Source organism: Bison bison, unplaced genomic scaffold, assembly GCF_000754665.1.
Source record: "Bison bison bison isolate TAMUID 2011002044 unplaced genomic scaffold, Bison_UMD1.0 scf7180017864108, whole genome shotgun sequence".
NCBI classification, from domain to species: Eukaryota; Metazoa; Chordata; class Mammalia; order Artiodactyla; family Bovidae; genus Bison; species Bison bison.
Genome location: NW_011494680.1, coordinates 3376262 through 3384698, shown reverse-complemented (window position 1 = coordinate 3384698; position 8437 = coordinate 3376262).

Sequence of the window (8437 nt, the reverse complement as noted above, 5' to 3'; positions counted from 1 at the left end):
CCATTTAAAAGCAATGTGTATTCCGTATTCCTTCGTGTACGGAATGCAGTGGCAGCTTGGGGCCTGAGAAGTTTCAAAGTCAAAAGAATATTTTCTTTCAACCTCTGGCAGTTCTAGGGGTAGGCTGTATTCCCCAGATAGGGTATAAATCAAGAACACCAGAACACCGCACATGCAGGAAGGCTGCCTTTGGGTCTGAATTCCAGCTCCGTTGCTTACTAATTGTGTGCTCTTAGAAATTCATTCACTTTCCCGAGTCTTAATTTCCTTGTCTTTAATGGAGGTGACGACTTTTAAAAAATGCACGATGTAAGAGTTGTGGGTTAAGTTTTATTTGCAGCAATATGAAGACTGCAGCCAGGGAGACAGCACCTCAGATAGTTCTGAGAAACTGCTCCAAAGAGGTAGCGGGGAAGGACAGTATATGTGATTTTGGAAAAGGTGGGGTATGTGCAAGCAAGCGCATATTTTGTAGAAAGTCTCTGCGAGTCTCGCGAAGCTTCTGCTAGTCACAAGAAATAATCATCACCATGAAGGATTTTAGTACCTTTCTAGATAGGAGGAGATACAAGAATTGGGCTCATAAAATCAGCTCCTGAAAACTTCTAACTATCTGAGGACCTGTCCTGTCTGTTTTCCCAGAGCACAGAGCGCTTCGTTTCTCCTCTCCACCCTGAACCCCTCCAGGGGGTGTTGAAGGTCAGCCACTGCAGCAGCACATGATTTAGTCCTTGTAGAGACAGACAGCAAGCACCCGTGGCAGGTGCCAATTTGTGGTTGACAGAAGTAATAATGATCTTGGAGTAATCGTGAGGCTTAAACAAAGAAAGCAGTGTTGGTGCCAAACAGAGGACTCAGCTCACCAAGACAGCTCACCACACAGGGGCTCACCAGTCAGCAGATTAGCCATTTCTCTGCCATGAAAAACCAACTGACAAAGGCAGAGGCGAGAAGGAAGGCCTTCTCTGGAAGGCCTGTGAACCCTGGAAGGCCACAGTTCACACTGGGTTCTGGTTCCCAGGGGCTCACCCATCTTCAGAGGTGTCTCCCACCCCACTGGCACTCAAGGAAAAAGCAAATGGACAGAAAGTTCAAGAATAAATGAAAGTGCTACCAATCAATAGATACAATTCCTTGCTCACTATATGTCCTAGCTCAAGCTGCTACAACAAAATACCTTAGTCTGGGTGGCTTAAACAACAGACATTTATTTCTCCCAATTCTGGAGGCCAGGAAGTTCACAATCAAGGCGCCACACATGTATTGGGCTGGCCAAAAATGTTCGTCTGGATTTTTCCATGACATTCAGGTACAGAAAAACCGAAACACATTTTTGGTCCAACCCAATAATCCTTGGCAAAAACCCTCTTCCTGGCTTACAGATGGCTATCTTCTTGCTGTATGCTCACGTGGCAGAAAGGAAACTGGTGTCTCTTTCTCTTTCAATAAGAACATTAATCACATCATGAGGGCACCATCCTTATGAACTCATCTAACTCTCATCAATTCCCAAAGGCCCCACCTCCTGATACCATCACACTGGGGATTAGGACTTCAACATACGAATTTGAGGGGGACACAAACATTCAGTCCAGAGTACTACACATTCATGTATCATTCACTGTCTTAAATCCCAAGCTCATATGCAAAGGTCATAAAGGTTAACACAAGAAGAGCCCTGCTGTGTGACTGCCCACCTGAACCCCTCCTCCATCCCTCCCACAGAGAGATATCCTGGCAGACAGCCAGAGGGAATTCCAGATGCATTCATGAAATTCATGTTTCTTCTCATATGTCAGCTCAACCCTAGGTAGTTATTCCAATGCACAGTTTACATCCTCTCCTAGCCTACACCTTCCCCTGCACTCCCCTTAAATACTGATGAAAAGAATGACAGAAGTCCCTGGGGTAAAATCATATGGAGGGCTAGAGTGGGTTGATCTCATGGTGTTAGGGTTCACAGGGTTTGGCAGAGTAAGAGCCCTTGGGTTCATTCTTGCCCATCCAAAAACCTTGGTTATAAAGAAAATAGACCAGAGCCTAGCTCACATGATAGGAACTCAATACAAGTTTTAAACTAAACTGAATTGGACAATGGTTTCCAAATGAGATCTACTGAAATATACATACATGTGCATACACACACACACACACGACACACATATAAACATGTACACATGCTCCAGTATGTATGTCATTTAAAAGGAATTTGATACTGATAATGCTACAGTGTGGATAAAAGCTTGAAAACATTATGCTAAGTGAAAGAAGCCAAACACAAAAGGTCGCATATTGAATGATTCCATTTAATGAAATACCCAGAATATGTAAATCCAGAGAAATAAAATGCAGACTGGAGGTTGCCAGGGACTGGGATGGGGCTTGGGAATGAGGAGTGCCTGCTTAATGGATATGGGTCTCTTTTGGAGTGATGACAATGTTTTGGAAATAGATAGTGATGGTGGTAGCTGCATAACATTGTAAATGTATACTAAATGCCATTACGCTGTACTTAAAAATCACTGATTCTCTATTATGTGAGTTTCACCTCAACTGAAAAACGAACGTCTCCAGCCTTTGCTTTTAAGACCTAGAATAGGTATTCCTAGGTTCCCACACACACAGCCTGCTTCCTCCTCAACATTCAATAGTCAGCTCCTTACACAGCAGCTATGCATCTGCCTAATCCCTACATGGGAAAAATGAACAGTTGTTCTCAATTAGGGGCTGATCAGGTTTTGTAGACCTGAAGCTTATGGAAGTCAGGGAGACCATTTAAGAAAGAGAATGCAAATTCATTATACAAAATCAGGTAGGAAAGTAAAATTTTAATTTGTGTGAGAAATGAAATTACAATAAAGAGCAAGTTTTTAAAAAAAACTAATACTAAAACTTCACCAAACCCATCAAAAAGAAAGTATGCTGTCCTCAATTAATTGCCTGGCATGCAACTATAATAGTTTTTTCCTAGTTTTTTTAGTTTCGATCACTTCTATTTTATATTATCTATACAGGGGATACATGGGTTTTCCCGGCGGCTCTGTGGGTAAAGAATCTGCCTGCTCATGAAGGAGACACAGGAGATGTGGTTTTGATCCCTGAGGTGGGAAGATTCCCTAGATGAGAGCAAGGCAGCCCACTCCAATATTCTTGCCTGGGAAATCCCATGGACAGGGGAGACTGCGGGCTACAGTCCATGGGATCACAAAGAGTTGGACACAACTGAAGAGACTGAGCAGGCATGCACGCATACAGTAAAAACAAAGATCATTCAGTCTTCATCTAGCATGCTGATTGAAAATTACATTTCAGTTGATATATTCAAAAAGCTCCTTTCAGTCTTGCAATTCAATATTGGTAATATTGTGTCAATTTTAGTATTGTGGTGAAATCTGAGCACACCTCTCTGAAGTGTGTTTTATGTATGAGATATAAGATTTCAAGCTTTTAAGTTTGCTTGCACACTTTCTGTGCCAGATTCCTAGGACAAGTTTAATTATGAGACTACCTCAGTCCCCGACTTTTGTGTCAGGACACCTGGCAAGTCAGTCAACCCAGTTGGATAGGAATATTCCTGGAAGCCTTCTCAGCTACAGGAGAGCCAGTGAAAACAAAACCATGCACTGAAGTGACTTCAAGCTACATAAATACACCACATGAAGCGGGGGCCAGATGCAATGCCAAGTTATTTTCCCCCTAGGTATATCCCAAGACTGGAGTGAGTTGCCATTCCCTTCTCCAGGGGATCTTCCTGACCCAGGGATCGAACACGCTGCTATTTCTGGAATTATCCACTTTAGACATTATCTATTTTATTTGTATTGTTGGAAATAAAAATCTCATTTTTTTCCCACCATTAACTCATCCTGTTTCTTCCTCCTCCCTCCATCCCCTCCACACCCAAGAGATCCTCATCAGACCTAGAAGACAATCTACTTTTCCTTACTTACAAGGCCCTCCTTGATCTAACCCCAGTGGTCCTCCCTGGTCTCAGGTCCCCGTCTCTCCCCCTTGCCCACCACCACCCAGCCACCTTTGCTAGCCTTCTTGTTTCTTAGAAAGGCTAAACTTGTTTCTGTCTTGAGGCATCTGCCTGGGACTTCCTGCCCGAGCCTCTCTTCCCATGCTCAATCCTAAACATTTGCTTTCCTAGCCTGGCTGTATTTGAATGTGTATTCTTCCCTGTCACTCTATCGTGTTTATTATGCAGGCATGCATGCTTAGTCGTTCAGTCTTGTCCGACCCTTTGTGACTCTGTGGACAGTAGCTCACTAGGCTCCTCTGTCCGTAGGATTCTCCAGGCAAGAATACTGGAGTGGGTTGCCATTTCCTTCTCCAGGAGATCTTCCCAACCCAGAGATCAAACTCACATCTCCTGTGTCTCCTTCATTGCAGACAGATTCTTTACTCGCAGAGCCATCAGGGAAGCCCGTATTTCTTATACGTTGACTCTAATTTTTCTCGGGACAAGTTGACATACTCATTCATTCAACAAATATTTCCAGGCCTTAAGCATCACTGACTCAATGGACATAAACTTGAGCAAACCCCAGGAAGACCGTGAAGGACAGGGAAGCCTGGAGTGCTGAAGTCCATGGGGTCCCAAAGAGTCAGACACGACTGAATGACTGAACAACAACAACAATAGAACTAAGTACAAGGAATATAGTTTACTGAACACAGGAAGCCTTATGGTCTCATGGAGAAAACAAGGAAAGGGTAATGAGCATGTGATATGATGAGCATCCAGATGAGAGAAGTTCATGGGAAGAGTTGAGAAAGCCCTACTCTAGCACCACTTCCCAGAAAAAGTGCCTCCTCCCCTGAAACTTGAAGGATGAACAGAGACAGCCCAGCAAAGTAGAAAGGGACAGGGGAAGGAGTGTTCCAGGCCAGGGAAAAGCAAGTTCAAAGACACAGAGGAAAGAGATATAGAGTCATACGGTTGAGGTGTTGACATAGGCCAGATAAATCTTCAGTCTTAATTCCTCCCCGGAGAAATGAGACACATGCATTTCCCAGCATGTTGTTGGCAGTGATCACTTATTAATATGTGAGCCTTCAATGAATAACAGCCCTCATTATCAATACACTATGAAACGAAGTAGACGACATTACTGGATACCAAAAATATACCTTTGCAAGGATGAGACCCAAATTTTAGTGAAATAAGGTATCCCTACAAATTAGATGATCCCACAAATTAAGCAGTTTGTCTTTGGGAAATAAACCATCTCATTGACTGTGATTCAGCCTAGCAGTTCTTGTCTATCAGGAATTTTACCTGTGATGCAATAATACTGATACTGTTAGTAGTAGGAGGTATTGATTTCCAAGTACTTGCATTCCACTTTCTCTATCTTTACAATAACTCTCCGAGGTTGGGGGAGGGATAGATTGGGAGTTCGGGATCACCATGTACACACTGATATATTTAAAGTGGATAACCAATAAGAAGGGTTCCCCACTGGTTCAACAGTAAAGAATCCTCCTGGCAATGCAGGAGACACCAGAGAAGTGGGTTTGATCCCGGGGTTGGGAAGATTCCCTGGAGAAGAAAATGGAAATCCACTCCAGTATTCTTGCCAGGAAAATCCCATGGACAGAGGAACCTGGTGGGCTATAGTCCATGAGGTCTCAAAGAGTCAAACATGATGAGCATACACACAATCAACAAGGACCTACTGTATAGCACAGGGAATTCTGCTCAATATTCTGTAACAACCTAAATGGGAAAAGAATTTTAAAAAGAACAGATACATGTATACATATCACTGAATCACTTTGTTGCATACTTAAAACTAACACAACATTGTTAATCAACTATACTTCCAATATATTGATAAAATAATTTTTTTTTAATTCTACAAGGTGGGGGTTATGATCACTCTTTTCCACTTGGGGAAACTTGGCTCAGAGAAGCTAAATGATCTCCTTAAGCTCACCCTGCCAGGAGGGATCAAGTCCAAATAGTCTTATTTAATGTCCAATCCATGATACCAGGTAGTAAAGCAGGACTTCTAGATTCCCCCATTAATTTTTCTTAATTCTACAACAAATGGGAATAAAGACCACCTGACCTGCCTCCTGCTTTACTACCTGGTATCATGGATTGGACATTAAATAAGACTATTTGGACTTGATCCCTCCTGGCAGGGTAAGCTTAAGGAGATCATTTAGCTTCTCTGAGCCAAGTTTCCCCAAGTGGAAAAGAGTGATCATAACCCCCACCTTGTAGAATTTAAAAAAAATTATTTTATCAATATATTGGAAGTATAGTTGACCTATATGCAGGTCAAGAAGCAACACTTAGAACTGGACATTGGAACAACAGACTGGTTCCAAATCAGGAAAGGAGTATGTCAAGGCTGTACATTGTCACCCTGCTTACTTAACTTATATGCAGAGTATATCATGCGAAATGCCAGGCTGGATGGAGCACAAGCTGGAATCAAGATTTCCAGGAGATATATCAATAACTTCAGATATGCAGATGACACCGCCCTTATGGTAGAAAGCAAAGAGGAACTAAACAGCCTCTTGATGAAAGTAAAAGAGGAGAGTGAAAAAGCCGATTTAAAAGTCAACATTCAGAAAATAAAGATCACGGCATCCAGTCCAATCACTTCATGGCAAATAGATGGGGAAACAATGGAAACAGTGAGAGATTTACTTCTTGGGCTCCAAAAATCACTTCAGATGGTGACTGCAGCCTTGAAATTAAAAGACGCTTGCTCCTTGGAAGAAGAGCTATGACCACCCTAGACAGCATATTAAAAAGCAGGGACATAACTTCGCCAACAAAGGTTCATCTAGTCAAAGCTATGGTTTTTCCAGTAGTCGTGTACGGATGTGAGAGTTGGACTGTGAAGAAGGCTGAGCACCGAAGAATTGATGCTTTTGAACTGTGTTGGAGAACATTCTTGCGAATTCCCAGACTGCAAGGAGATCCAACCAGTCAATCTTAAAGGAAGTTAACCCTGAATATTCATTGGAAGGACTGTTGCTAAGCTGAAGTCCAATACTCTGGCCACCTGATACGAAGAACTGACTCATTGGAAAAGACCTGATGCTGGGAAAGATTGAAGGCAGGAGGAGAAGGGGGCGACAGAGGATAAGATGGTTGGATGGCATCACTGACTCAACAGACATGAGTTTGAGCAAGCTCCGGGAGTTGGAGTTGATGGACAGGGAAGCCTGGCATGCTGCAGTCCACGGGGTTGCAGAGTCAAACACAACTGAGCGACTGAACTGAACTGAACTGAAAATCTCTTCATGACTCCCTGGTCTGCAGACAGCACCTTTGTGCTAGTTCTACTTGCTGTTATTCTAAGCAATACCCCAAGCTTTGGAGTCTGCTGATTTGAGGAGGGAATAATTCTTCTTCTTTTTTTTTTCTTTCCCTCAACATGTACCTTTCCTTACTATCATTTCCTTAAGACCCTGCTTCTAAAAGCAGTGATATTTTAGAAAGAATATAATAGGATTGAGGGCCCTGGTGGCTCAGAGGGTAAAGAATCTGTCTGCAATGCAGGAGATCCAAGTTCGATCCCTGCATTGGGAATATCCCCTGGAAAAGGGAATGGCAACCCACTCTAGTATTCTTGCCTGGAGAATCCCACGGACAGAAGAGCCTGGTGGGCTACAGTCCATGGGGTCACGAAGAGTCAGACAGGACTGGGACACTAACATACACATAATAGGACTAGGGATCAGAAAATTGGATTTCCCATCCCACCCCACCCCACCCCAGACATTAAATTTACACATCTTTAAGGGAATTATTCAAGCCCTACAAGACCTTTTAGAACTAACACCCAAAAAAGATGTCCTTTTCATTATAGGGGACTGGAATGCAAAAGTAGGAAGTCAAGAAACACCTGGAATAACAGGCAAATTTAGCCTTGGAGTACTGAATGAGGCAGGGCAAAGGCTAATAGAGTTTTGCCAAGAGAATGCACTGGTCATAGCAAACACCCTCTTCCAACAACACAAGAGAAGACTCTACACATGGACATCACCACATGGTCAACACTGAAATCAGATTGATTATATTCTTTGCAGCCAAAGATGGAGAAGCTCTATACAGTCAGCAAAAACAAGACCAGGAGCTGACTGTGGCTCACATCATGAACTCCTTATTGCCAAATTCAGACTTAAATTGAAGAAAGTAGGGAAAACCACTAGACCATTCAGGTATGACCTAAATCAAATCCCTTATGATTATACAGTGGAAGTGAGAAATAGATTTAAGGGCCTAGATCTGATAGATAGAGTGCCTGATGAACTATGGACGGAGGTTCGTGACATTGTACAGGAGACAGGGATCAAGACCATCCCCATGGAAACGAAATGCAAAAAAGCAAAGTGGATGTCTGAGGAGGCCTTACAAATAGCTGTGAAAAGAAGAGAAGTGAAAAGCAAAGGAGAAAAGGAA